The sequence below is a fragment of the Camelus ferus genome, chromosome 9 (assembly GCF_009834535.1).
Source record: "Camelus ferus isolate YT-003-E chromosome 9, BCGSAC_Cfer_1.0, whole genome shotgun sequence".
Lineage (NCBI taxonomy): Eukaryota > Metazoa > Chordata > Mammalia > Artiodactyla > Camelidae > Camelus > Camelus ferus.
In genome coordinates, this window is record NC_045704.1 from 23,214,547 (window position 1) to 23,242,481 (window position 27,935).

The 27,935-nt window shown below is 54.5% G+C and overlaps 1 protein-coding gene and 1 long non-coding RNA gene across 2 annotated transcripts in view; both read left to right on the plus strand.

Annotated features, from left to right (window-relative positions):
* PEPD (peptidase D) overlaps window positions 1-27,935 on the plus strand; it is a 107,002-nt gene that overhangs the window by 54,404 nt on the left and 24,663 nt on the right. The gene's annotated exons all lie outside the window — the stretch shown is intronic.
* Window positions 499-22,654, plus strand: LOC116665711. Its single transcript, XR_004322358.1, has 3 exons — window positions 499-509; window positions 1,515-1,517; window positions 18,787-22,654. It is a non-coding gene; the product is annotated as an uncharacterized LOC116665711 (long non-coding RNA).

The following is a 27,935-nucleotide window of genomic DNA, read 5'->3' on the forward strand; positions in this document are numbered from 1 at the left end:
CGGTGATGGTGGCCCCAGCGCTCTGGAGTTGGGAGCAGCTTGGCCACCAGCGAGGCTGGGCTGCCCACAGAGGACAGGCCAGAGGCAGTGGCCATGTGCACACCCAAGTGACAGTGTCACAGGCTCTGTGTTTCCTGTCAGTCACAGGAGCTAATGTGACCCACTAGGCGCCAGCAGCTGTGCAGACAGGTCTGGGAACCGGTTCTCTAATCTGAAAAGTGAAACCTTTCTTCACCTCAGGGCCGCCTTTGAAATTCCTGTTTCACACGTATTGGGTCCCTGGCCGCTGCCTCTGGGCTCTCATCTTTTCTTTCATAATTCCCACTTCTGCGTCAGTGGGAAATTCTCCAACTTGTCTGCCCGTTCACCTCCTGTCACCCTCCTCCAGCAGCTCTGAGGCTCTATGATGGTGCCCATTTTATAACTCAGCCACCACGCCTGACATCTTAGAGAGCCCCTTCCAATCGTGCCCCCTTCTCCATCCACGTCTCTGCTCTTGCTCTTCAGATGTGCTGTCCTCATGGACCCCGCAAAGGCGTGGGCTGGAGACTCTCTCCAAGTTGCCTCCCGTTTCCCACAGGGAGACCTCCTTCTGCACCACTGACCGAGAGCTGACTGACTGACCCCCAAGACGCAGGGTGCTGTTGCTCAGGCCCAGAAGGCAGGATGATGGTTTGGGTTGCCTGTGGATTTGCTGTCCAGATGAGCCACCCAGAGGAGCTGAGAAGAGGGTGTGAGCCACACAGGGGGTGCTGCAGGGCAGGGCCTCCTCTCTCTGGCGGTGGGAGACATCGCCCCTGCACTGGGCACTGCTGGTGCTGGCTTTGGCCATACCCCGTTAGCCGACCTGCCTTCCCCCCGGGGCCCCAGGGAGAGTGGGCTGCAGCCCCTATGGGTTTCCAGAAGCTTCTGTCAGGTTAGGATCATGTTGGGGGAGAACCTCTGGTTTCCCTGTCTCTCACTTCCCAGGAGAAATTTTCTAGCAAGACAATGTCTAGAGATTAACTGATAGGTAGCCTTTGGGCTGGACCCAGGGCACAGGCAGCATTTTTAGTTTGGTCTACACAATGGGATTTTTTAATTTGTTTTAGTTGTTTTAAGTCAGCAATTAAAAATCGAGGCTTCTAGGTTTCCCTAGAAATTGAAATTTATAGTATCCTGGGAACTCCCATAGAGCAGCAACCCAGTGGGGGTGGAATAGCCTTTGGGGAATATGCCGCAGGCCATGCCCCTCCCTGTTGCCTCCCCCAGCACCAAGGCAGACCCTTTTTATCTCCCTTTGTCATGGTTCCCATGCTGTTGCTTCTTTCATAGTTGAGAAAGGTTTTTCATATCAGTGTTTCTATCAAAAGAAGGGAGAAAAAAAAAGATAGTCAAAGGGTCATGTATTTCAAGAAAAATGAGAGAGCTATGGGGGAAAAATAAAAAGGACTGTTTCTCATATTTTGTGTGTAAATCTCTGGTCAGCTTTACTCCTTTACAAGTTACCTGCCAGATGCCCCCAGGCCTCTGAGCTGGTTCTCCCTCACCCCCAACCCAGAATAGCTTTCCTGCTTTTCTATACACCCTGTGAAGGAGCGCCGTGGCAGATAGGAAGGGGTGAGGATGCAGGGTGTGGACCAGGGGCCCATTTTGGAGGGGAGTTGGTCCTGTCTGAGCCTAACGATCAGAAAGCATCGGTCCAGGTCTCAGGAGCATCTGGCGGGGCATTACCCTGTAGGAGCCGTCATTTCTGTTTGGCTCCCAGAGCAAGCAGACGGCTGTGATTTTGCTGCAAGGTTTGGTGCCGATTTTTAGAAAATTCTCATCCAGACCTCTTATATTCTGGTACAGAAAGACGCTCCCTATGGGAGCAATTATTCTAGGCTGCGAGTTTTTCCCTCCTAACTCTGAATTCTGTAGATGTCATGAAGGGTTTAGTCCAAGAACTCTGAAAGCCGTTTCTGTATCTGCCAGCAGGCACGTATGCTTTTAAAACCTGGAGGTAGTTTATGATGGAACCACAGAGAGGATTTCCCACTTAGAGGTCCCAACAACAGGTGTCGTGTCCTGGAGCTGTTGTGAAGCCAGAGTTGTGTCGCGCACAAGCCCCTGGGGCCAGGCTGGCCTCTGTGCCCTGCGCCGTGACTCCCCTTGGTCTGTGGTGTGGAGGGTGGGCAGTGTGAGCCTTTGAGCCTTCACAGCTGTGGATGGGCATGTCATGGTCTTGGCTGTGGCCTCCACCTCACTCAGCCAACCCAGAAGAGTAGGGGAAAGGTGCAGGGTCAGGTGGACGGTCAGAGAGGGGCTCCTGCAGCTCTCAGGGACCTGGGAGTCCCTGCACGGTTTGAGGTGTGGAAGAGACGAGGGTGACTGGGTCTGTGTCCGATGTTGGTGACAGGCCTTGGGCCAGGGATCTGGGCTAGCATGTCATTCCTGTGGAGTGTCCTGGGTTCCTTCAGTCCCCTGCACTGCCATGACCCAAGTCCCCTCCTGGCCCCTGCTTCTCTGACCAGATGATACGATGGCCTCTGCCTGTGGGCGAGGCCCTGGCCACAAAGGCTGGCTTTTCCTGGCTTCGGCACCTGTGGGAACCTGGCATGGTTACTGCTGCTCACAGATCCAGCTGACTGCGTTCACGTTAATTCCGCTGTTGGGTTAGAAAAGCCAGCTCTGCGGTGGCCGAGGCCCGGTGCCCACACCTCCTCATTCCCCTCTCCTCCTGCATCGTATGTCCCCCTGTGGCCGCCCCTGTGAGCATGCCACACCCACCCTGGGGGCTGCACTCGTGACAGCACTTTGGGTTCCCTCACTTGGGCATGGGGGTTGCCTCCCTTCTGTGTCCTGGCCTGGGGTGGGGCTGTTCTCATGGCATGACCCTCAGAAGCAGCACGGTAGCCTGCCTGGCTGCTCTCCTGGGTGTCCTGGCAAAGGCCAGATGAGCTGTAGCCATCCCTCCAGGGCAGGCCTGGGGTGACTGGGGCTGGTTGGTGGAGAGCCCTGCCTGTCCAGCGCTCCCATCCCGCTGCTGGCGACCCTGCCTGATGGCTGTTAGGCTCAGGGCCTGGCTGGGCTTTGTTTCTGCTGTTTCACTTTTTCTTGGTGTTCATTCCAGCAAGAGAAGTAGGGTCTGACTGCTCAGCCTGGAGCCGGCTGGTGGCTCTGAAAATGAGCACTCTGGGTCCAGGAGGCTGATGTCAGCTGGGCCCTGACCCCTTGGGTGGTGAGTAGGCCTTTTGTGAGGTAGGGGTTCCTGGGGAAAGGGGGTCCCAGCTGCAGCACTGGGGAAAGGGGGTCCTCCTGAACACACAGTTTGCAAATGGGGCACCTCCTTGCTATTTCTTGCCACAGCCAGCTGGCGTGTGTCCCTGGGCCCTGGGCAACATTCTGCTGAGGGGCAGGAGGCAAGGAGGCACAGGCCACTGGTTCTGGCTGCAGCTGGATGAGTGTCACTCCCCCATAGATGAAAAGACACAGGCAGGAGTGTGCAGATGCCAGAGCGAGTCTCGGCTGGAGTGTGGTGGCCACATTTCGCCTCAGTGAGGGGCTGTTCAGAACAGGCTCTCTGCAGTCCATATATTTTCAGCACGAGCTGGAGTCTTTGAATCATTTATCTTGGCAGCTCTTCTTGAAACTGGAGAAAGGTAAAAATTCATCTAGGTGCTGAGAAAGGAGCCTGGAAGAAAAAAGTGTCTGGTGGCTGCCGTGATGGGTGGCGTGCCTGGAGATAGTGCTGGTGGCTCAGAGATCAAACAGCTGAGAAATGGTTTCCTGGGAAGAACTCAGGGAATTCTAAGTAGGTAATGAGTAGTGACTTTCTTTTGATTTACGGCAAGACTTGGCAATCAATCCATAATGCTTTGAAGAGGAAAGAAGTGAATCTCTAAGAGGCTGCAGTCTGGATGGTTCGGACTGGCAGCCCTTCCTGGGGGTGGGGGTGGGGGTGGGCGCCAGAACCCCAGCCAGGGGGGCGGGCTGCTGAGGGCTCTGCTTCTCCCTTCTGCCGTGAGGACGCAGGCCCCTCCTGGCAGGTGACTGTGCTATGGCTGGAGCTGGCTTGGGGGAGGGGCTCTTCACATCCTCTCTGTGGCCTCTGAGGTCTTGGCTTTGACCCTGGTAAGACTCTGGTTCAGCTTCCGGGTCAAGGGTGATTTAGGCCCTGGAGGTTTGCAGCCACAGCCTCTCTGAGAGCTCCGGGGCCTCTCATCCCTCTGGCCTGAAGGCACCTGTGTTAGTGTGCCAGGGCTGCCATAGCAAAATGCCGCAGCCCAGGGGCTTACGCAGCAGAAACGTGTTTTCTGATAGTCCTGGGAGCTGGAAGAGACAAAGTCAAGGTGTGGGCAAGTTTGCTTTCTTCTGAGGCCTCTCTCCTTGGCTTGCAGAGTGTCCTCACATGGCCTTTCCTCTATGGGCGCACATCCCTGGTGTCTCCGTGCCCTCGTCTTTTCCTCCTGTAAGGATGTCAGTCAGATTGGATTAGGGCCACTATAATGACCTCGGTTTAATTTAATCACCTCTTTAAAGGCCCTAAGGCCCTATCTTCAAATACAGTCACATTCTGAGGCACTGGGGTTATGGCTTCAACATATGAATTTTGGGGGCACATAACTTGGCTTATAAGAATACCTTTGCTCCCTGGAGAAATCAGGCCTGGTTCTGTGTCTGCCGGTTCACAACCAGTGACTTAGAAGGACCCACTTTCTGGGGGGCTCAGGGTAGCCTCGGGGACCAGACGCACAGCTCATGTGCCAGAGGGGAAGGCAGACAGGCAGAATTACCTGTGGGGAGAAGTTGGAGTCCAGGAAGGGAAAGGGAGCTGACAGCCCAGCACTGACCACTCGGCAAGGGGCACAGAGGGCGGGTCCCTGTGGGTAAGAGTGGAGCCGGTGGCAGCTGAGGTCTCGGTGAGACGCCCCTCAGAGTGTCTGTGAGCCAAGTGACTTGACCTGGTGAGACTGTGGCTTTGGGTGGCGAGTGGACAGAGGCGGTAGCAGGAGGGCAGTGAGGGGGCCGGGCTGGGTATAGGGCTGCGGGAGGAGAGAAGGGTGGGCTGGAGGATGTTTGGGGCTGGATCTGAGGACTCGCCGACAGATGGGATGTCAGGGCTGGGAGGGGAGTGGTGGAGTCCTGGGCTTCTGACCTGCTGCCTGGTGGTGCCGGGCCTGCTGTGCAGACGAGTCACGCTTCCCGGTGTCTGTTGCCTGTCGTCCCATTACAGGCAAGTCTGGTCCAGGCAGCTCCGGGTGCTTGTTCCCAGACTGCTTGCTTCCTTTGCTCCTGCCTCCTACCTCCCAACCATTGTCGTTCTGGCCTGAAACAGAAACTCTGCCTTCGGGCTGTGCTTTTATGAGGTCCATGAATTTGGAAGGGAAAGAGATCCCTGGGGCCCTGCTGCACTTTCATTCAGGGCCTGGCTGTATTTCATGACCCCACCTTGAGTGTATGGTGTGTGTGTGTGTGTGGTATGTGTGTGCTGTGTTTGTGTGGAGTGCGTGTGGTGTGTATGAGGTGTGTGTGTGCTGTGTTTGTGTGCTGTGCGTGTGGTATGTATGAGGTGTGTGTGAGGTGTGTGTGTGGTGTGTGTCTGTGGTGTGCATGTGGTGTGTTATGAGGTGTGTGTGTGTGCTGTTTGTGTGGTGTGCGTGTGTCTAGTGTGTGTGTGTGTGTGGTATGTGGTAGGCACACCCCTGCAGTGTGTGTGTGCCCCCTTACTCTGCCCACCTGAGAGCACACAGGCCTGGCCCTTGCAGATTCCCTTAGGCCTCGGGCAGGAGAGTCTAATGACACCAATGGGCCAGCTCTCCAGAGGGCAGATTCGTGGGGCCACCATCTGGAGGAGTGAGGAGGAGCCCAGGGGCAGTGGGTCTGGGGTCTTGGAAATGACACATCAGTGACCTTTGTGGACAGGAAGCTGGTTGTTTTCAAGGAGAAGCCAGGGAGCACTCAAGGAGACAAAACCCCTGAGTGTCTGTCAGTCAGACCACTCCTCTTTCGGCCCATTTGTTCAGCAAGCATTTATTAAGCACCTACTGTGTGCCAGGCACTGTTCTAAAGCCCCCGGGGTGCAGCAGTGAAGGAGAGGCCCTCCCCCCTGGAGCTCGTCCTGGGGAGAGAGGCAGTGGACATCATTTCCAGAGACCTGGGCCCTGGTACTCCTGAGACCAAGTGAGGGTACGGTGTGTTTCATCCTCATGGCAACCTTCTGCGTGTAAGGGCTATTGTTAAACCTCTTTTACAGGCAAAGAAAGTGAGGAACAAAGAGGCTCAGAAACTTGTCCAAGGCTGTCCCATTGACAAGCAGAGGAGCCAGGATTTGAACCCTGGCCAATGCTCTGGGGCCTGCTATCTTGGCTGCTTGGCGGCAGCGACCGCTGCCCAGGGGATGGGGGCCTGCTTCTTTGGACCTGGCAGTGATCACTGGACAACGCAGGGTGCCAGAAAGGCCCAGTTACCTTCTGTGGGAGTTCTGATTTTTTAAATACCCATAAAAATGAAAAACGACCAATACTTATCACTTTATGAATTATGACATAGAACCTCATGCCAGAATCCTGGGGGAATCTGGCCAACTCTAGGTAAGGAAGAAGGTTCTGCCTCCTAAAGTGGAAAGAGACTGCCTAAGAAATGGCAGGACGTCCAACCCCCTCCCCCTGCCCCCCCCCCCCCCCCCCGGTCAAGGTCAGCTTCGGCCAGGACGCCCAGGAGGCCATTGTCTTGAGGCTAAGGCTTAGCCCTCAAAGGTTACTGCAGCCTCTTCGACTTTCTCTGGCCCTTTAGAGACAACAGGTCCAGAGCAAAGAGACAGCCTGGGCAGGGAGAGGTGGGGCAGACATGAAGAGGGCGCAGAGGGGTGGCAGAGGTCACCAGCCAGGATGGATGGTTCTGGAACCGTAGACAGAGCAGAGGGAACAGGCCCTGCGGCAGCCTGGTATCCAGCAGGCGCTCAGTAAGTATTCCTGAGGAGGGGGAGGAGGACTCGGCCAGCTCCTCACTCAACCCTTGGAGGATTCAGGGTCCAAGGAGTGTCCAGCTGGCTGGGGCCAAAGTCATGCATGTCAGAGAGAGGCTGTGCCCCGCCCCATCCCACCCCATACTGTGTGCTCCCCCAGGCAGCCTCGCTTCCTGTGGCTGTGGTCACCCGCCCTGGTGCGCCCGGCGGCCCAGTGGTTATCAAGGCATCGGGCCCATGCCCCTGGGTCGGCAGATAAGGGGCATGTTGGTGTCGCAATGAGGCGCGTGTGGCAATCGTTCACAGGTGGTCCCCAGGCCAGACAAAGGCCAGCCTCACTGGAAAGATGTTCATAAGAGGGCAGGCTGAAGACGCCATCTCGGGAGGCTTGGGTGAGCCAGAGCTGACCTCTGTGGGCCTGGTGGAACCTGCACCAACCAGGCTCATGGCCCCTTCAAGACCGTGATTTTCCAGAACCGTTCCCAGATGTAGTAAGTGCAGCCAGAACTGGCTAGGAACTCCATTTAGGGCTGTCCATTTCAGAGAGCTCTGATCTGACCGTTAAGAGGGTTCCCCGGGAGGACAGCACAAGCCCCCAGACCCTCTCGCTGGTCTTGGCCGATCAGATTGACAGGTGCTGCCCCACACGCTGCCTGTCCTTAGCAAGCAGGCCACCCCTGGCCCACCCTGCCCTCCGGCCAGTGCACCTTGGCTCACCCCCAGCTTGCCTGGGCCAGTTCGTTGGATTACAAACATTTATTGGGGAACCACAGATGCCAAGCAGTTTCTAGGAGTGAGGAGACAGAGGAGAGGAAAACCTATTTGTGAAGCTCTAGAGGGAAGAGAAACAAAATAAGTAAAACGTACAGTGTATTCAATGCTGACAAATACTGTGGAGAATGTAAAACCAGGAAAGATGACTGAGGGAGTCCTGGGAGTGATCTGTGGTTTTGAATAGGGTGATACTGGGGCCAAGTAAGACCCAGAGGGGGCCGCAGGAGGAGAGGGGCAGCAGAGAGGGCTGGGGGACGAGGGCCAAGAGGCGAGGGATCGGGCAGAGGAGGGACTGTCTGGTGGTGGAGGGCGGCCTTTGGCGGCTGTGCTGAGCAGAGACTGCAGTGGCCCGGTGAGGAGGTGACAGTGGTGAGGAGTTGACAGGGCCCCGGCCTGGAGTCAGGACGTTCGAGATGGGAAGCCGGCAGGTTCTGGGCATGTTTTATGCCAGGCCTGGTGAACCCAAAGACTCAGTGGTTATGGAGGAACCTGGTCTTCGTGTGATTTGGAAGGTAGGGCCAGCAGGATTTGTTGTCAGATCAAGGGTGACTCCAGGGTTTCGACTTGAGTGCCTGGAAGGATGGAATCGCTATGAAATGAGTGGGGGAGACCGGCTGGGGGTAGAGTCCAGACCACCTGTGCCTGGGGGGACTGGGGCAGCAGAGGGGAGAGCAGGGGAAAGAGTCGTCTCCAGCCAGGGTCACCCGTCTTGTGACAGGTCCCCCTGGACTTCATTTAGAATTTTTATAAATGAACCACTGCTATGCATAAGGAAAAGCCAGCATAAAATCATTCAGGACATTTCTTGGAGCCGTGTCTGGTAAAGTTTGACGTTTGCTCTGGGGAGCATATGAAAGGCGTAATCAAGGCCTGAGTGTGGCAGCACCTGGGAGGCTGTGAGCAGGTGCAATCACAGGCGCTGACAGCTGGGGGCGCCAGCCACCCTTCCCGAGGATGGTGCTGGGCTGCGTGACCCGCAGACACCTGACGAGCCAGCTGTGGTGGTCATCTCTTGGCTGATCCTTCTCACCTTGGGATTCTTCTTTTCGGAGAGCACCCCAGGAATCTGGAACCAACTGCCTGGGCCCCCCTCAGAGACCCAGCTGCTTGGGCAGGCTTGATGGGTGTGCCAGCCTGCCCCGTGCCCAGTCCTCCTCCCTACTGCCCTGGGCAGAGGAGAAAGCCTTTGTGCTGACCTCTCTTTGTCCAAGGTTTGGTCCCTCCAGGACAGGATGGGGCGGGGGGTCTGATGCTGCTCCCCAAACTTGGCAGAAGTCATGGCCACCAACAGCGGGGACCTCTTGTGTTACGTGCCCAGCTGAGGGGAGGTGGGGCCAGGAGGTGCAGGCCCCAGGCACTACCAGTACACCCTGGGTCCTATGGGTATATGTGAGACGTGGCAGGTTTTGGGAGCTCTGGCCAGATCATGATTTTCTGTCCCCAGGCCATGACCCATTCGGAGCAGCCCCTAACCCTCCACTCCAGAGCCCCTCCAAGAGCAGCTACTTTTACACTGCCCAGGAGGAGAACTGTATCGCTGGCCTGTCCTAGAGCACAGGTCCCTCTTTGCTAGAGAGCATTCTGCTAGTTTCCTGTGTTCCTGTAAGAGAATGCCTCAGCCCCAAAGGAGTCATTGGTTGAGGCTTTACAGGTTTGCACCAGGGAGAGCGATCAGTGAGGGAAGAGGATTTTCCTCCAGAACAGTTGCCTTGCCAGGGCTGACCATGATGTGGGCAGGACCCTGCTGTACCCACCTCCATCACCCAAGGGCCACTCCAGTTTGGCGTGGCCGGCTGGACAGTGGTAGAGCTCAGTGGTAGATGAGTCTGGGGGCATCGTGGCCCCCAGCAAAGGTCTTAGCCTTGCATGTAATAGGGCTAAAGGGCCAGTGGAACCCTTGGCCAGCCTCTTCTCTTGATGCCCTGCAGTCTCCTTTTTCTGGCAACTCCAAAGCGGGCCAGTCTGGCCCAAGAGAGGGAGCAGCCAGGCGTGTTGGTTGGGGCTGTGAGCTGGCACAGGATTGTAAGACCGGCATTGTTTCTCCTGCTGAATGGGCACAGCATGGGAGTTGGGGTGTGGTGCCCCTGCCTCTGGGACAGTTCTCCAGGCCCAGGGAGCCGATGGGTCTGTTCACTGTGCCAGAAGCCCTGCCCCCCCCCGGGGGGGGCTGTCCTCTGAGTGCCCTTCCTGGTTCCTGAATGCTCCACAAAATCTTGGCTGGCGACATCCTCGGGGCTTGCCTCTGGGCAGTGTGCCAGCCGGCGGGATGTGGAGGATGATTTTCAGCTGTCAGGGCGGGGATCACCCATTGCTTTAATGCACTTCTCTCCTTTTATTTCACGGCTGGACACTTCACTCCATCACTCCTCCTGCATTATTTCTTTCTGCCCATTTCACTGGCTCTGCTGTGCCTTGGTGGTTGCTGGGGAGAGCTGGGTATCTGATCCCGTGTGTTATCGAGCGTTGGGAACCCCACCTCTTCCGACAATGCGATGACATGACAGGATGTGGTGAGGGTCAGCGAGAAAACAGGCCCCTCACCACGTGCCCCACGCACCTCCAGAAATCACTGTCGCAGCAGCTCTGATCCTACCACCCCCTCATGTCACTGGCTGCTTACCTGTAGCGGGCAATTTGGTTGGATTTATTCCGATGGGCTCTCTGTACTTAGCAGTTGAGAAAGAGATTTGTCATTTTGCTATAGAACATCAAACACACCGTGGCCTAAATGACTGTGACAACAGAGAGTTCAACCACAGTCTAAAATTTCAGCATTATTTATGACACTGAGAGGTCCAGTGTCTACGGGATCTCCTTAATCCAGTCTAAATCTGGAGTCCTGTCTCCCAGGCCTGCCCGTGTGTCTCTAATGGCTGTTAATAACAGTCCTCCAGGCGCCCTCTTTGCCGACGGAAAATCCATCTGAAGCTTTTGCGTCTCACGTGGCTGTTAAAAATTGACGTCTTTTTATTGATGTAAGTGGCTCCTGCCAAATACTTGGGGACAAATAAAAGTGATTGAACTCGGAGATAAGCAGAGAACCATTTGTTCATGGAATTGCTGGCCAATTGATGTTGGTAGTTAAACAAGCTATCGTTTACAAGAACCTTGAAAGAAAAAAAGTAGACTGTTTTGAGAAGTTGGCGACCAGAATGCCAGGAACGGGCGATGCAGATGTTCTGAGAGTCAGAGCCCCCGAGCTCTGGCGGCCTCCTCAGGCCTTGTCGCTTCTCCTCTCATGTGTCCTGCTTCTCCACCTCGGGATCTCCTGCCTGCTCTGCCCTCTGCTGCAGACCCCCTCCTCCAGGAAGTCTTCCCAAGAGTCCCATCCCTTTGGCTGTGCTTTTGCAGCACGTGGCTCCTGCTTTGTCCAGCTTCACGCGGTCACTGTTAGCCTCTCCGTGGACTGAGGACCTGGGTCTGCCCTGCTCATCCCATGGTCACAGCACATCATGGCTGGCGCATAGTAGGTGTACGATAGCCTGATGAACGAGCCAGGGAGCTGGGTGTGATGGGTCTCTCCTGGCAGCTTCCCTTCCTGGGTCCTCCAGGAATGCAGGGGTGGGGACGGGTGGGCGCGCCAGGGAACACTGGCCTGGTTTTGGCCCGTCGCCCTGCGGAGTAATTACTTTAGAGCAGCAACAAGTGGGGAAGATCGAGGAGGCAATATCATTGATTTTCCCATAAAGGTGCAATTTATAGTAAGTAAGAGAACCTTCCTGGCAGTTCCTTACCCGTCTTCACTGATGGGCCCAAGCCCCTACAAGGACAGTAGACAGAGTCACTCGGGCGACCTCATCTGTGGCAGCCGCCCGAGTTCCCCCTGGTGGGCATCAGGCTCATGGCCCACTCTGGGGCGGGTGTCCCCTCAGCATGGGTAGGACTGCAGCTCTGGCCCCGCTGGTCTTGGTCAGGCAAGAACAGCCTGTCCTGGGCCAGTGGCAGATGCTGGAGGGGGCTTGGTCTAACCTCCATGTGAGGTGGTGGGGCCCGCTGGGGAAGGCTGCCCGTCCGAGCCCTCATCCTGTTCCACTACTGCTCCTCCTTCACCTCCTCTTCCCCCTCCCCCGACCTCTCCCACCTCTCCCTCCTTTCCCTCCTACTCCTCCATCACCTTTTCTCCTCTCTCTGATTCCTCTTAGCTAGAAGCAGCCCTGAAACCAAGCTGGGAGCCAAGAAGTTAGGGAGGCTCTGGGCCAGTTTGACCTCAAGCTTTTCCTCTCCTCCCCCAGCTCTGACCCGCCTTTTATTCTTCCTCTCTGCTTCCTGGAGGCCAGCCTCTTCCTCCACACCTGCTCCATCATCCAGTGACATTTGTTGAGGGATGTTCAGTGTCAGGTACCAGGCCAGCAGAGGATCTGCTGAGAGCCTGGGGGGGACGCAGACCTGCAAATGGGCCTTGGACTAGTGCAAGCACCTTGGTGGGGCTAGTGGCAGAGACCAGGTGGGGGACACTGTGAGAATGTGGTAGGAGGGACTGGAGGCAGCCCTCTGCCTGCAGCCCTTGGAGATTCTGACCCCCAGAATGCTGATATGAGTGAGAGCGAAGGATCATAGCATCAGCACTTACGTGACAACATCCAAAGTATGGTGGTCATTCCCATTTCACAGGTGAGGGGACTGAGGCCAGAGAGGCCTGCTCAGGAGCCAGGACCACTACCACCAGGGAGGGCCCTGCCTGAGACTGAACCAGGGGGTGGGTAGTGGGGCCTCTGTCTCCCAGCCAGACCCAGGCACCAGTTGTTCTTTGCCCTGGGTGTGGCCAGGTGAGGGGCCTGGTGCCCCCACCTCCTGACTACCTGTCTGTTCTGAGGGGCTGAACGGCGGGAAATGACAAAGGAGGAGACCTGCTGAGTCACTCACCCCGGGGCCTCCGCTTGGCTTCCAGATCCTGTTTTTCATCACATTAATTGCATTTATTATTCATAAACTTCTAAAAGTGGCTTCCGCGGCCTTAATTTTCCAAGCCCCCAGGCTGGCACAGCTGAGGCTCTCTGTGTCGGGCTCACCAGAGATCCGCTGTGCCTTTGAGCCGGGATCAGACGCTGGCTGATGCTGGCTGAGGGCCCTTTGAATTCGGAAATGAAAACAAAGGACCCTGGGCTTGGTGGCTTCCTGGCAGCCCAGAGAGGCTGGGTCTGTTCTCTCTGCCTAGAAGTGCCGGCTGGACAAGAAGTTGTCCCCTCAACTGCCTGTACTTGGTCACCCCCTCTCTGCCACCTGCTTGGTCCCACCTCGTCCCTCAGCATCTCTTCTGGCCTGTGCCCTGGTCCTGAGTGCCCCGCATGCGCAGCAGGCCAGCACATCGGGGCTTCTTCCCCTGGGAAGCTGGTATCTCCCAGGCTCCCTCTTTCTGGTTCTCTTCAAATGTTTGGACCTGTCCAGTGCTTGTGTGGCCCCCGGCGGCCCTGTCTCAGTCCCTCACTCAGGGCAGGGAGGCCTGGACCTCACATGTCGCTCCCTGTACTTCCTCCTGTCCTGATCCTGCTCCCGAGGCTGAGTGGACACTCAGAGGGCAGGACCTTCCCCAGCCACTTCTGCATGTCCCCATCTGGCACCTTCCTCCCCGAGTTGAACCGGTTTGTGTTTTCCACTCCTTCTGCCTCGTCCCCGATCAAGTTTCCATTTCTGCAGAGGTCTCTCCTTATAGATGAGGGGCGTCAGAGTCCATCTGCAGAAACACGTGTTCCCGCCTCTGGGGCCAGGGAAAGGCCAGCTATGCTGTCGTCCCACGGGGTAGGTCTGACTTTAGAAGGCCGTTTCTGCCTGCTTTGCCCAAGCTGGCCGAGGGAGGCAGGACCCAGGCCTGGTGAGACGCTCGGGTTCAAGCCTCTAGTTCATAAAAGGATGGGTTCCAGTGTTTCTTCTCTGCCAGGGAAAAAGTAGCAAACATGAAAACAGGCGCTGAAATGGTCACTGGAGGATGAATGGCAACAACCCCCAAAGCTGAGCATCCCACGCCTGGTGACCCACAGTTCCACGTGGCACACAGCAGACACAGCAGGAGACCCGTGCGAGAATGTTGTGTATGTGGGCTGGGAGTTCTCTAAGACCGGCAGGACCCAAAGCCTCGTGTGGATATGGGTGGACTGCAGTATGTTTGTAAGATGAGCACCATTGAGCAGTGAGGACGAACAGGTTGTTGCTGCACCCAAGGCCAGGGGCGGGCGTTCCCGTGAAGGCAGGGTCAAGAGAAGGAAGAATCATTCCACTGCCTGAAGTTCCCCACCAGGCAAAGCTTTGGTGATGGAGGAGCAGGGGGCAGCAGTGGCGCCTGCCAGAGGACTAGAAAGATTCTGCATCTTGATCTAAAGGGTACATTTGTGAAACCTCGTCAATCTGGACACCTAAGATGTGTGCAGTGTGTTGTGTGTATATTATATTTCAATAAATAGGTTTAGGGGGAAAAAACCAAAACAACTCTTCAAAGCAGGGCAGCTGCTGCAACAGTATGGGCTTGTCTCTTGTCCTGAGTGGCCCTTGTACCTTGCAAATTTATAGGCATCTCGGGAGCTACAGGCAGACACAGTAAGATGACCATTTGTGTGCTTTCAGAATTATCCTGTTGGCGATGACAGAGAGAAGATGAAAAGTTAAGTGTAATTTGGCAAAGTACCGCCTGGGCTGTCTGCTAAGGCCAGGACCTGAATATTGAGTCTATTAGAAGCAATTATAAAAGGGACAGCATTTTTTAATGTTTCTCATTTGACAGGAAGGTTTTTAAATATGGGGCATTAGTTAATAAAAAGTCCCCAGAAGCCTATTGTAATATATTACCTAATTCCTACCAGTTCGTAGTCACTGAAATAGGTAAAAAGGGAATGTAAAATTAATATATAGTTATTATTAAAATTGCCTTATAAATTAGTTAAGTGCCCTCGAGGTACCAAGTGGGCATCATTATTCTAAGACACTCTGAAGGGCCTCGGTGTGCCCTGTGTGTGTGCAGAGTAGGGAGCAGGGCTCAGGCTCCGTCCTTAAGGATGAAACACCTGCTCATGCTGGAAGAGGCGAGAGCTAGCAACCAGCCCACAAAAATTTCATGAAGTCTTCTTTCCTAGTTATTGAAGTTTCTGGGGAGGCTGGCGTTTTGTGACCTCACCAGCCTTGTCCTGTGACCAGGGCAAGGAAGGCCAGGAGAGATAGCTGGATTCCCTTGGGGTGGAATTGACTGGGTACCACATACAAGTGTTCCTGTAGCTCCTGGGGCCCTGGGGCCCACCAGTTGTCCCAGATCCGGGGAGTGGGAAGCAATTCCCTTTAAAGTGTCTTCCCCCTGCTGCAGGCCGGTGGCTGGAGGGTCTCACGCCACACACCCAATCGCAGCTACAGGCAGTACAGCTGAGGGGGCTCAAGGGCCTCTGGGAGACCCAACTTCTCACCTTTGCATGCAGCAGTGCATTGCATTAGGGGTTTAGAAGCTGTGAATGGAAATCCTTCAGATCTGAGCTGTTTGCTGAGTCCAGGTGCCTTTTCCAGGGGCGTTGGGTGGCTGTCATGCTTTATACGTCCTAGGGGAGGTTTGCCCTGTACCTGCTCAATCTGTTGACAGCGGCAGGCTCATTTCCATGGAGCAGCACTGTCCTCTAGGCAGAGAGGCTTCCTTCTGCTCCCAGTGGGGATAAAGCTGGGGTTTCCCAGGGGCAAATTTGCTTCTTAAGTTGGCCTCTCAGAGCTGCACATACAGCCCTATTCTGTCACTGGCTCCCTCCACTCATCAGGAGGCCAAGCCCTTCTTGTTTTCCTTGGGTGTGGGGGGTCCACGGAGGGCAGCACTTGTGGGGTGGGCAGCCAGAGGAAACAGGTGAGACTCTTTTCCAGCCAGTCTCTGACATCCCCGACTCATGCTGCCGGAGGGAAGCTTCCTCACGGGGACAGAATCCCATTCCAGAGAAGACAGACAGGCGGGCTTTCGAAGCAGGGCTGAGCAGACATTCTTGTGGCTTGTATTCCACACCCCATACCAAAGAGCCTGGTCTACAGAGTTTCTTTCTGCGTTGTCCCTCCAGCCAGGCTGAAGGTTTCTCAAGGTGCTCCGCATGGGTGGCAGGCGGTGTGCACTTGCGACCCCTTGTGGCAGCTTTGCAGAGTCGTCCTGGATTGTGGCTGTGAGGGTCCTGTCCAGTGGGCCCAGCACATGGGGAAGCGGCCTGGTGGGGCCAGTGGGGCAAGGCTGGGTCCAGGGAAGCTGGTCTTCAACAGGTAGCTCTCATTTCTTCCAAAACATTTTCTAAAAGGAAAACAACTCTCTCGGATAAAAAGATATTACATGTGCCAGCAGGAAATTCGGTCAACACTGAGCATCACAGACAAGATATGAAAAGAGTCCAGGATACAAAGGTTCACTAGCCCCTGCCACTTTAGCAGACATGCTCTGGGGCTCTCCAGCGGCACAGACAGACAGACTTGGATCTGCTGGGACCACGCTAGGCCGAGTCGTTCCTCCTCCTTTGTGAAGTGGAAATCTCTTGCTGTCGGTGAACTCAACTCGGGCACTCTGCACTTGCGGGGCTCCGCCGTAATCCGTTTAGCAGCCCTCCACCGGGGCGGCCAGGTGCTTTCCAACTTTACAGCGTGAATAACACTGTGATGATCAGCCTTATCTAGCCACCTCTTGGGTGTTAACTGATGATCTCTTTGGGGTAGATTCCTGCTAACGAAATTTGAGGGGTGGGTGGAGAGTTTGATGCACAAAGCCCACTGCCCTCTAGAAGCTGTTCTCCATCACAGCTTGGGTGGCGTTAATGTCGGTGTCTGGTGAGCACGTACTGCGTGCTTGCTGGGAATTCTCTCATTTTAATCCCATGAGGTTCAGAGCGGCAGTCTTTTGCACTTTACAGCACACAGAGCCAGGAAGGCTTTGAGGAGCTGGCCCAAGATCTCACAGCAGGCAGATGGTTCTTAGAGGAGCCAGGTGACCTCTCTCCAGAAACCGAGTTCTCAGCTACTGAGCTGGACACACACACACACTTGTGAAAGCCTGTGTGTCCACTCGGGCCTCAAAGTTAACCATATTGTTTTTATTATTAGTCATCTTTACCACTCTGATAAGGGAAAAGTAATACCGCACCATTATTTCCACTTTTTTGATTATTGGCGAGGTTAAACTTCTCTTACAGGTATTTTCTGGGCATTTGCCTTTGTGGCTTGTCTGTCCTTGGCAGTTTGTTATTGGGACGTTTGTAGGTTGACTTACTGATCTACAGGAGCACTTCATAATAAGGCTCTTCATGTTACTGTTTGTCAAAGTATTTTTCCCCATTTGATATACAGAAATTTCAAATATAAAGTCAAATTGATCCTTTCTTGTATAGTTTATGCCTTTCGGATAGTTATGTAGACCATCTGTACTACCTCAGTACAATTCAATCATTTGCATGTTTTCTTCGATCTTTATAATTTTATGATTTTCTTTTAAAAAATATTTTCTGTACTATTATGAAATATTTCAACACTGATGTATGTAGTATGATACATCCATGTATCCATGTGATTTCGTTTTTTAATTTTTAACTCTTTAGATAAAGTGCATTTGAGAGTGATGAGCCAGCAAGGATTCTGGGGTTTTTTGCCCTCCCAAAATGACAAGTAGATCCACTGTCTTTGGAATAATGTGTTTGCCCTACTGACTTAAAACTCCACCTTCACTGTATTCTAAACTGTTATATGTGTTAGTCAGCATAGGATAGCCATTGCTGCGTAATAACAGAGCTCCAGATCTCAGTGGCTCAGCCTAGTGACAGTTTATTTCTAACTTATGTTGCAGTCTGAGCGGGCCCCACGGCTCTCCTGCAGCAGCGTTGGGGCTGCTCCATTGCCTGACTCTGCCCTCTTTGAGAAGGGAGAGAGAAAGCACACAGAACTTACTTCCACACTTAAAAGTCTTGCCCAGAAGCAGCTCACGTCCCTTCCCTTCATACTCCACTGGCGAGTCAGTCCCGTTGTCCCAGCCTAACTGCAGGGAGGCTGAGAAATGTGCCCAGGATGAGGAACTGGAGTGGTGAGCACATGACCGGGGCTCAGCCTGAACAGATGATGATGATGATGATGATGATGATGATGATGATGATGATGATGATGATGATGATGATGATGATGATGATGTGTGTGTGTGTGTGTGTGTGTGTGTATAAGGGAGAGAGAGAGAGGAGGAGGGGGGCTTACCAATGAAGGACTTTTGATGGGGAGACAGGGAGAGATCACTGAGAACTCCCTCCAGCTACCCTCCATCCCTCCTGGGTGGATGGGTGGGTCCTGAGGGGACCTGGTTAAGGCTAGCAGGGCAGCCAGGTGGACTGGAAGGAGCCATGAGGAGGGACGGTAGTGGTCCCGGGGAGAGGGGACCTGACGGGGTGCTGGCAGTGGGTGGTGCTGGGGACAGATCCTGGAGCAGAGAGCTCAGGGCATGCTCGGTAGTGTATAGATGCTTCTTGTGGTAGCCAGCGTGGCAGATGAGAAAACACACCATCTCAGGGAGACCCCGCTCTTCCTCATCCTCTTAAGCTCTCACTGCGTTTTGTGAACTTTCTGAATTTTGGCAGGTGATTTGGTTCCTCATGTAGCTAACTCTTTGCGACGCTTTGCAGGGTGTGCAGGGAGAGTGGAGAAGTCAAGGGACTTCTCTGCCTCGTGGCTGCACAGCAGAAGGGGAAACCCAGACCCTCATCACCTGACTGGTGTGTCCACCTTGGAGCGTGACTCTTACAGGCCGTGACCCAGGAGGGCACTTCCAGACCAGGCAGTTCACTGTAATTAGATTGCCGTCTGCCAGGACGAGGGCAGAGTTCCTGTAGTACCTTTGCTGTGATACAGCTCCCTCAATGGGAGTTCACACCCGAAAGTGTTCCTGCCAGTTGTCTGCTGGCTTTGGTTAGCAGTGTTAGTACAAGGAAGAAAGAATATTTAACTTTGCATCAATAGGCAAAGAATAATTAAAATCCAATTAAAAGCATGAATTCTTCTACGTATTGGCTTTATATAATGTGTGTTTAAAAACAAGACATCTGTTAAGGCTTTCTTTTGAATCTATCCAGAAACCAAGAGAGGGTATCATTTTAATTAAAAATGGATTATTTTGGAAACAGTTTAATCACCCTGTTATCGTGGGACTTAGACCTTACTAATTAGCTACTGATAATTAGGTTTAAGTTACCAAGATTTTGAATTCATGGGGGTTAGAGGAGTACTTTTAGGGACCTGGCCTGCAGCTCTGGGCTGTCAGGAGGTGAAAGGCTCAGACCACGTGAGTGAGTTCTTAAATCACATCTGTCCTCTGTGGACCCAGTGGGGACACCCCACGGCAGGTTGGGGGCAGTGAGGAGCACCTGTGGCTGTCTCACCTCCCCCACCTCCTGCCTCCGTGGTATGAGCAGGTGCCAAGGCCCTGGAAGGTGGCACCTCTCCCTGACCGTGTCCTCGCTGTGCTGGCCTGTGTCTGAGGGAGGCCCCACTGATGGGTTCCCACCGGAGCACAGATGCGGTCCCCACAGTGTGGGAGGCCCTGCCGGCCCTGCCAGGCCCCTGCCCCTTTTTCTCCCCCCACCCCCACCCAGTGCTCGGAGAGAGTCCCCACCGCCTGCACCTCCTCCTTTAAGGGCTGGTCTTTCTATCTGGGTGGCGGGAGCACAACCCCCATTTATCATCTTAAGTGGAGGACGACTTTCTAAGTGATGAATGGCATTCTTATTGCTCCTTCAGCCGAATGTGACTAAAATAACATCTGGAGTCGTGAGTAGGGGTGGGAAGGCTCGTTAGAGGAGGGGTCTTCAGCGGCTCACACAAAACAGCCCGTAGCGTGCCCTACAACACAGCCACATGCAGGTCGAAAAGGGCTGTTGCCACCAAGGGCCGATCCAGGCCCTGCTGGACGGTGTCCAGACCTCCTTCCGCTGCTGTTCTGGCTTTGACCTGGTCATTGTGGCTCCTGGGCTCTTAGGAGAATCTTCTCAAAGAAGAGACGTCATATAACAGGTACCCCGGGTAGCAGTCACCTAGCAAGGCACCTGCAGTTCTTGTGGCCTGCAGTCCTGGGCTGCAGTGACCCAAGTCCCTCCAGCCTCGGGGTCCTGCTGCACACTGACCGCCTGGGTGAGCAGTTCCCTCTGTCCAGTGGCCTGTGCTTGAAACACCAAGAGTGGTTTGTGTGCAGCTGGGCCTGGCAGGGGCGGCGCCTGCCGCTTCTTCTCCTCTCCCCTCAGAGCCTGGCACAGGGGACAGCTGGGAGGGAGGATGTGGACATGAGACCCAGAAGATGAACCAGAATCAGCCGGGCCCGGCTGCGAGTCTCCGACCCAGAAGATGAGGGCCACGGGGTTTGGGGTGGGGGGAGGTAGGCTGCCCAGAGCCAGAGCCAGGGTAGGGGGGAGGGAGCCGGTGCTTGGGGCTGCCATGTTAGAAAGTCATTGATGTGAAATGGTTCTATCTGAAACAACATGTTTGTGAACTATTTTAAGATTGTAAGGCTGAGAAAGGAATTTGATGTTTGGAAGTAAAGTAGCACTGGAATCTATAGAAACGAAACAAAACACCCTAGAGGGATTCAGAAAGAAGAGATAAAAAAAAAAAAGAAAGAAAGAAAGAAAGAAGGGCTGGCCAGGGCATCCTGTCCTAACTACGCCGTGTGGAATCCAGGGCCCTTGTCTCCTGCAGGATTGGTATTCATGAAGCACCTGTTTGGTGGAGGATTCTAGGTTTTGTTTCTTCCACCGGGGATGGGAAGGGAGTTCATGGAGTGAGGAGAGTCATGGCAGCTGGTGCCCACAAGGACACCCCAGGGTGGAGTGAGTCAGCTGCCAGGGCACCCGAGGAGCTGTACAACCATGGTCTGATGCGGGCATCCAGCAAGACGGTCATGGCCTTGACCAGGCTCCGCCTAATGACCTGACTTTATGATAAAAGAAGGTAGGAATGGTGTCAAGTGAGGCTTCAGCCAGGATTCTGGGTTTAGGGGAAGCTCTCACTTAACCTGCACTTGGCAGTGAAGCAGAATATTATGGTGAGAGCTTGGTATCTGCTTGTCCGAGACCCTCAGCCACCAGGTTTGCCGGAGGTGGGCTTTGTTCCCTGAGACCCCTCGGCACCCCAGGTGCTGAGGACCGAGGGCCAGTTTGGCCCTTGTCCAGGGGTCCCCACTGACCTGGTGTCTGAGGCTGCTGAGCTGCGGGCAGGAGCAAGTGGGGGCACAGGAAAGAGCCGGGTTCTGCTGGAGTCCACCCCACCAGCTGTTTTCCAAAGACTGGCAGATTTGGGGGACATCTAGGGACAGAGAGCTTCTGGACAATGTGCTCCCACCCAGAACTAAAAACAGGCTTTTCCTCCGAGAACTTCTGCCAAGTCCTTGTATTATTTGCTTAATAGTTTATTTACTTTTTCTTGAAATATATTTTAAAAGAAACTTGGTATTTCCATCATGAGTGAAACCCAGAATAATGTGCCAGAGTAGAAGATAATACTTTAGAATTAACACCTGATGCGTAACACCTGTTTATCGCTGTAACCCATCCCATAATGTCCTTGCACGGACTTTTGTCATGCTTTGGGAAATACGAGCTCAGAGAAGGCCCTTCCTCCCTCTCCCCACCCCCGGAGTCTCCCTGTGTCCCAGCTTCCCTGCCCTGCGCCTTCCCGGGGAGGGGGTGGTGCTGGCGTCCCTTGGAGAGAAAGTAGCCTCTAGATCGGGTTGAACAAGGATTATCTCCCCTCACCAGTTTCTTGGTCGGGTGGTTTGAGCCTCCCTGGCTGTTTCCTAGGGTGGCCTGGGACATGTTTAAAGGGGAAGCTTTCTGTTTGGGGCCACAAAGGATTTCTTGTTGACATCAGCAAGAACCATTGAGTGCAGACGTCGATCTCCTACAGAGGCGGAGAGCAGTTGGCGGATTGTGCCTGTGTTTCCGCGGCTCTTCCAGGGCCTTCCAAAGCTGGGGCCTCTCACTTGTTTGAGAGTGCCAGCCCCAAAGGGGTCTGGATTCACAGGTCTTAGATCTTCCCACCTGAGCTGTGTGCTGCCGATCCAGGCTTCTTCATCCTCCTGTGTGTTGTCACCATCCTGGGTACCAGTCATGTCCCGCCTGTGACTGCAGCACCTGCCCTAGGCGCCCTGTCCTTCTTTTGGGGAATCAGCAAAGAAGGTGCCGCAGAGGATCAGAGCAGGCCAGCTGCTCGCCACATAGATGACGGTCAGAACCACCAGCTGGTTTCCTTCACGTATAAATTCCTTAAAGATCAGTAACAAAAAAAAGATGAACGTTCAGTTTTCTAAAATAGAAGCAGGCCACTGAGAAAGGAAGAAATACCAGGAAATAAACATATAAGCATGTTCAAATGTGCCCATTAATGAAACAATTAAAAACTTTTTTTTCAGGGGGTTTTATTTATCTATTCTTAATGGAGGTACTAGGGATGGAACCCACGACCTCGTGCCTGCTAAACAGGCACTCTACCACTGAGCTATACCCTTCCCTCAGACCCTTTTCAGCTCAATTGGGCCCTGTGCACAGGGATGACGTGGAAGAACTTAGAAGCCAGTGAATACATGGCTCCAGCTACCTGGAAAGGCTGGCTTTTTCTGCTAAAGCTGAACCTATACGAAGTCCGGCGACCCAGCATTTCCACTCCTGGCTCTGTGCTTGGCGGGGATGCGTGCGCACGTGCCCCAAAAGACCGCAAGAGAGCGTGCTCGGCAGCACTAGTCACCACCGCTCCAATCCAGCAACCACAGAGAGATCTGGTCACTGACAGTTCAAAAATGGGACACACTCACCCGGCGGAACGCTGCCAGTGATGAGAAGGAGCAAATGCCAACGACCCGCCACAGGGATGGGTGGTTCACCAGCGTGATGTGGAGCAGCGGAGGAAGCCAGACCCAGCCAGACTCACCTTGCTCACATCATTTAATCCATTTACATCAAGTTCAAAAATAGGCCAAACTAACCTGCCGTCTTGGAAGTCAGGCTCCTGCTGCGGGGAGGACCGAACCGGTGGGGGTTGGGGGGGGGGCTCTGGGTGCTCGGCACATAGATGCTCACCTCGCAACAGGCCATTGTGCCCCGTCCTTATGATTTGGGTCTTTTTCTGTGTGTTTGTCAGACTTGTCAAGAGGTGACTCTCAAAAAAGAAGTTCAGTTTATTTTTATTTTAAAAATCTGTGTTTATGCATTAAAAAAATCTGGCAGAATATTCAACAGAATATTTGATAGAGGTTATTTCTCAGCGGTAAGATTAAGGGTGATTTAAATTTTTTTCCTTTGTATAGAAGATTTCTAAAATCTTTTCCATTTTACATGCATATGTGCAAATGTATTTATACTTGAGGTTTATTAGCAGTCTGGTGCGGCCAGGGCTTTAACGGCTCAAAGGATATAGTGCTTTATCCAGAAAAGCAATACCCAGGAACTCAGGAATTCAGCCTAACCAAGCATGTCAAGAAAAAAGGGGAATATTTGTTAATTGAATGTCATGTTATGTCCTCAGTTATGCCTAATACAAGATAGGCAACTCAGAATTCTCTATCATCCAATTAAAATGCTAATTATCTTGATAAGGCTGCTCTCGGGGAGAGTGAGTGGCTTCCCGCCGGTGCTGCCCGTCTCTGCCCTGACCACCGCCGTCTTTGCACTGCTCTTGCCTCTGGTTGGTGGGTCCTTCCCTTCCAGGGCCTCTGCATCTCCCGGGGCCCCTCCCGGAGCACCAGCTCCTGCCTTCCACCAGCCCAGCTGGGATTGAGGGCTGTTTGTCCTTCCAGACCATCCTGGCTCAGTCTGGGCCCCGTGAGCAGATGTGAGGCCAGGACTGCAGAAGGAGTAACACAGCATCCTCCACCAGTGGTCTTTCAGGAACACGAAGCCTGGCCCCACCGAAGGCAGGTGCTGTTCCAGCCACACTGCCGACAGACCTGAGGCTTTGAGGGTATTGGGGTTCAGAACCCCGCGTGGACTCTAAACTCAAAGGGATTCTTTGGAGGGGGTCCCTGACCCCACCACACCACTGCCTTGACCCGCAGTTTCCTCATCAGTGAAGGATTGTTGCAGACACCAAATACTGCAGGTGGCTGTTAGGGCTTCCTTACTGGCCGGGTCTGAGGGAGGTCCTGGGTGGGAAGGCGTGGTCACCCCCAGTCTGGCCAGGGTTGCAGATGGTCCTGTGTCCCTGGTGGTGCTGCATCTGTGCAGGCTGGGCCACAAAGCTGTGCTATGAGCTCTGGTTTTATCAGTAATGCACTTCTGGGTTTAGTCCAAGGCTTTAAATCAATCCCTTCTTGATGACAGACCGTGTGAATGCTACTTGCTTATTTAAAACCTGCTCAGAGCCTAGGTGGTGGCTCCCTGGCGTGCAGTGTGTCCCCCCCCCCCCCCGCCGGGGGGCCCTGAGTGAGGAAGGCGAGGAAGCAGCCCCCCAGTTCACCCCTGAGTCCCAGTACCCCTCTCCCCAGAAGGCCCACACGCTCTGGCCCTCTGCCCACCTTTATGACCTTGTGTCCTAGCTGCCTGCTCTCCTAGACCCTCTGCTCATCCAAGTGGCCTCTCCCACCCTTCCCATCTTTCCTTCCACACTCCTGTTGGTGGCTCAGGCCATGTGGGAACCTGATATGTATCACAGCCCAACCTGAGAGGGGGACAGGGTGCTCAGTGTCACCCACAGCCCCTGCTGACCTCCCTGGCTGGCCGATCTGCTGATTCTCACCCTTGAACGGATACCTTGGCAATCGCTGCTGCCTGGGGCAGCCCTTCTGCCATTATCTTGGGCGGCTGATGCATTTTTCTGGGGCCGTGGCCATCTCCCCAGCAGATGGTAAACCTCAGAGGGCGGAAGCTGAGCCGTGTGCCCTGGAAGGCTCCATGGGATGGATTTGCAGGCCCTTGGGGTGGCCCAGTAGTATGGTCCCTGGAGAGATAACGTTGCAGTGGGATCTGGGCCTTGGAATCTTCTGTCCCTGCCCTGTTCGTCATCTCCAGGCACTGACAAATGGGCCTGCCCCACTGTCACTGCAGGAACTCAATCCACGTCGCTATTCACAGCACAGACTCTCCCAGTTACTTAAAGGTTCTCATCTACTCCTGGATACAAAGCGTTTTCTACCAGTGTCTTGCAGGGGAGAAATTTATAAGCAAGGGTGTTAAAGGGATGGCCACACAGGGGAGTTTCGGGGACCGACACCAGGCTAGGGGCAAGGATGTGGGTGGACCCGGCCCTTCCCTCTGCTGGTCAGGGAGCCCCTCCAGCTGCTGGGAGAGGCTGTGGGCCATGTGCCTAGTCGGGGTGCCCCCCACCCATCCTCCATCCAGGTGAGCAGGAGGGAGCAGGGGCAGGTAGGCCTAGCCTGACACCAGCAATGCATGTGAGAGTCAGACGGACTGCAAGAGCCAGGGGAGATGCTCACACTGCTGCCCGCCTCCCCGTCTGCCATCCTCTTATGGATAAATGGTCACTCCTAGCAGCTGTGTGTTGGTTCTTTGTAAAGTCTGCCTGTTCTGTTTTCATACTGTACTTTTAGGTGTTAATTTTCTTATATGGTTTATAGTCTCCATCTGATGGTTCTGTTATCGGAAGTCCTTGGGGGTCTCAGCCCGCTGCTCGCTATGTCTGACAGTCTTGTGGACTATTTTCAGGTTGTGAGTTCATCTTCAGTGTGTGGGGCGTGTATGTCTATGTGTATCTGTACCCATGTGTGTACCTGTATGTATGTGTGTGTGTGTGTGTGTGTGTGTGTGTGTGTGTGCGCGCGCGTGTGCCGGTGCACAGACGGTGGCTGTCCTGCCTGAATTGAGAGTGTGGCTGCCCAGTTTGGCTTTGTCAATTTGGCTCCAGGTATCATCAGTCAGGGACCAAGTTTTCTGTTAATGTCCTGGCTGGCAGGTTTCCAAACCATGCAGGTGGTTCACACTTGAACCTGAACCCCATGGACAGACCTATGCTGTGAATTCCGAGGGAATGTTTATTATTTTTTCCCAGAGCCTAAGAAAGCTTCCTGATTGCCTCTTATGCTGGCGAATTTTCTCCAAGTCCGTCCTTCCCCCGAGGGTGCATCCCTGCCCGGGCCCCAGCTTTGTGGGAGGAGAGGTCTCCGTTCTGGTCCCCTACCCCTGGCTTGCCCGAGGCCTCGTCGCTGCCCGCACATAGCAGTGCACGCCAAGGCCTCCAGGTTAACAAGACTGGTAGCTCCCTCTTCCCTTCTGGCCTCGCTTTCCTTCCTGACCTGTGGACGGGGCTCTGCTTGTTCCATTTAATCAGCACCTCTGAGGGTTGGGGGTGAGACGGTTTCTGACCGTGTACTCAGGGCCATCATCTCCTTGTGGCTGCAGAGTTGCTGATCGGTACCTCGCAGCCGGACTTGGCCAGAGATGCCTGTCGACAGCAGTTAAGCCCCTCCAGCTGCATGTCGGCTGGGCCCTCACCTGGCTCGCGGTTTGCCATGTCTTCTGTAAAGATCACACGAGGTCTTTATTAAGCGTCCTGCTGTTGCCGCCTGGTCTGTGAGCCCTCCAGTGGGAACGGGGTGGCTCTGCTGCCGTCTGTCCTCCAGGCCCATTCTTGCCAAGCTCCGAACGGGCTGTGCAGGAGCCCCAGTTCTGCGCGTCCTCACTCCCCCCACCCCTTGAGAATCAGAAATAGTTCAGGCTCGCATCTTGGCACAGACCCCTGGGCCACAGCACCTGCCTCAGAATTTGGACGCCTTTGGGTGTCCAGGACCCAGACCAGAGGTCCCAGGGAGAGGGTCCCCTGAGGCGTGTGAGCAGAAATGGGGCCCGTTGCGTCCACCTGTTAACACCACCAAAGCACCAGTTTGTCCTCACGTCATGTCAGACAAATTGATTTGAAACAGAATTAGGTGCTGAAGTCCAGTGTGAAGGACTTAAACCCAGGGAGAGCGGATCTCCAGCACGTGGCGTCCCCTCCCCTTTCTAGCTCTTCCTCGTCGGGGTGAGGGACTGTCCGCGTGGCCAGCAGAAGCCACCCAGTGCTGGGCTGCGGTTTGTAGGTGAAAACTGGGCCTTCCGTTCCTTAGTCCGGTGCTTCTGTAAGCCATGCTTTTTACTCTAAAAGGCTTTTTACTGAAACAGAAGCCAGGATGTGCAATGAAGGCTGGTTCTATCCAGTAGCTTACAGGGCAGCTGAGACTGGCTGTGGGCGAGGCAACCAACCCTACCCTGTTTCCTCCGGCTGCTATAGAATGTTTCCTTTCATTCCTCCACTGCCCCCTGCCTGTCCCCAGTCCCAGCAGAGGCCCACGGTCCCCATCACCGAGAGAATGGCTGTGTGGTCCCCTGAGGCCTGCTTCCGTCCGGGCAGGGCTACTCGGGGGGCCCTGTGGCTCCGTGGGCTGCTATGTGGGGTCCTGGTGTCTGGGCGGGCAGTGTGTAGCCGCCTCAGGGCCCTGACCTGAGGCCAAAGTTGGTTGCAGTCCCCCAAGTTCTCCTGCCGTGAATACGGGGGCAGCTGATGAGGGGAGCGTGTGGCTTTCCTCGCCTCCCTGGCAGGTCCTGAAATCCTTTGTGTTGAGGAAATACTTCATTTGCAGAGCCCCAATTATCCTGTGAGATTTGTAAAGCAAGTCTGAAAGCTGATGGAATATAGCAGAACCGTTCCTGCCTGACAGCTCCTTAATACCCAATCATAACAATTATATATAATTAGTGTTTACAGTGTCTGGAAGATTAGACTTCTCTCCACACAGACATTCTCTAGAACAGGCCTAGAACATGTGGGGCAGGATTGCCACTTAGTGTGCCCACGGGCGGCCTTGGTGTTCTGAGCACAACCCTGTGGTCAGTCTCCCCTGCCCTGGTGGTCGGTAGGTGGGGTGGGGTCCACCTGGGCCTGCTTCTCATCTGGGGCCGCCCAGATGGCTGGGCCTGAGCTATTGCCCAGGTCTCAGGGAGGGGGTGAGGGCAGCCCCCCGACCATTGCCCCCCTCCCCAGCTGGGTTCTGCAGAGGCTGAGCTCTTGGAGTGCCGAGTCCCCCACTCAGACGATCTACCTTCCACCCCTAGATCCTGGGGCGTATTGCAGGCGGGGGCAGGCAGGGTCCTGGCCTCTCCAGAGCTCTCGGCAGCATGGTCTCCCAAGGGATCAGCACTGCTGGTGGGGTGATGATGTGGTGGGGCTGGTCCACCAGCCCCTGCAGCATCTCCAGGATCTGCCCCAGGCCTCTGTCAAGGCTGTCTCACCCTCTGACCCTCATCACACTCCTGGGTTTGCCAGGCTCTGCTGCATCCTGGAGGCCTCCCCTGGCTCTGGC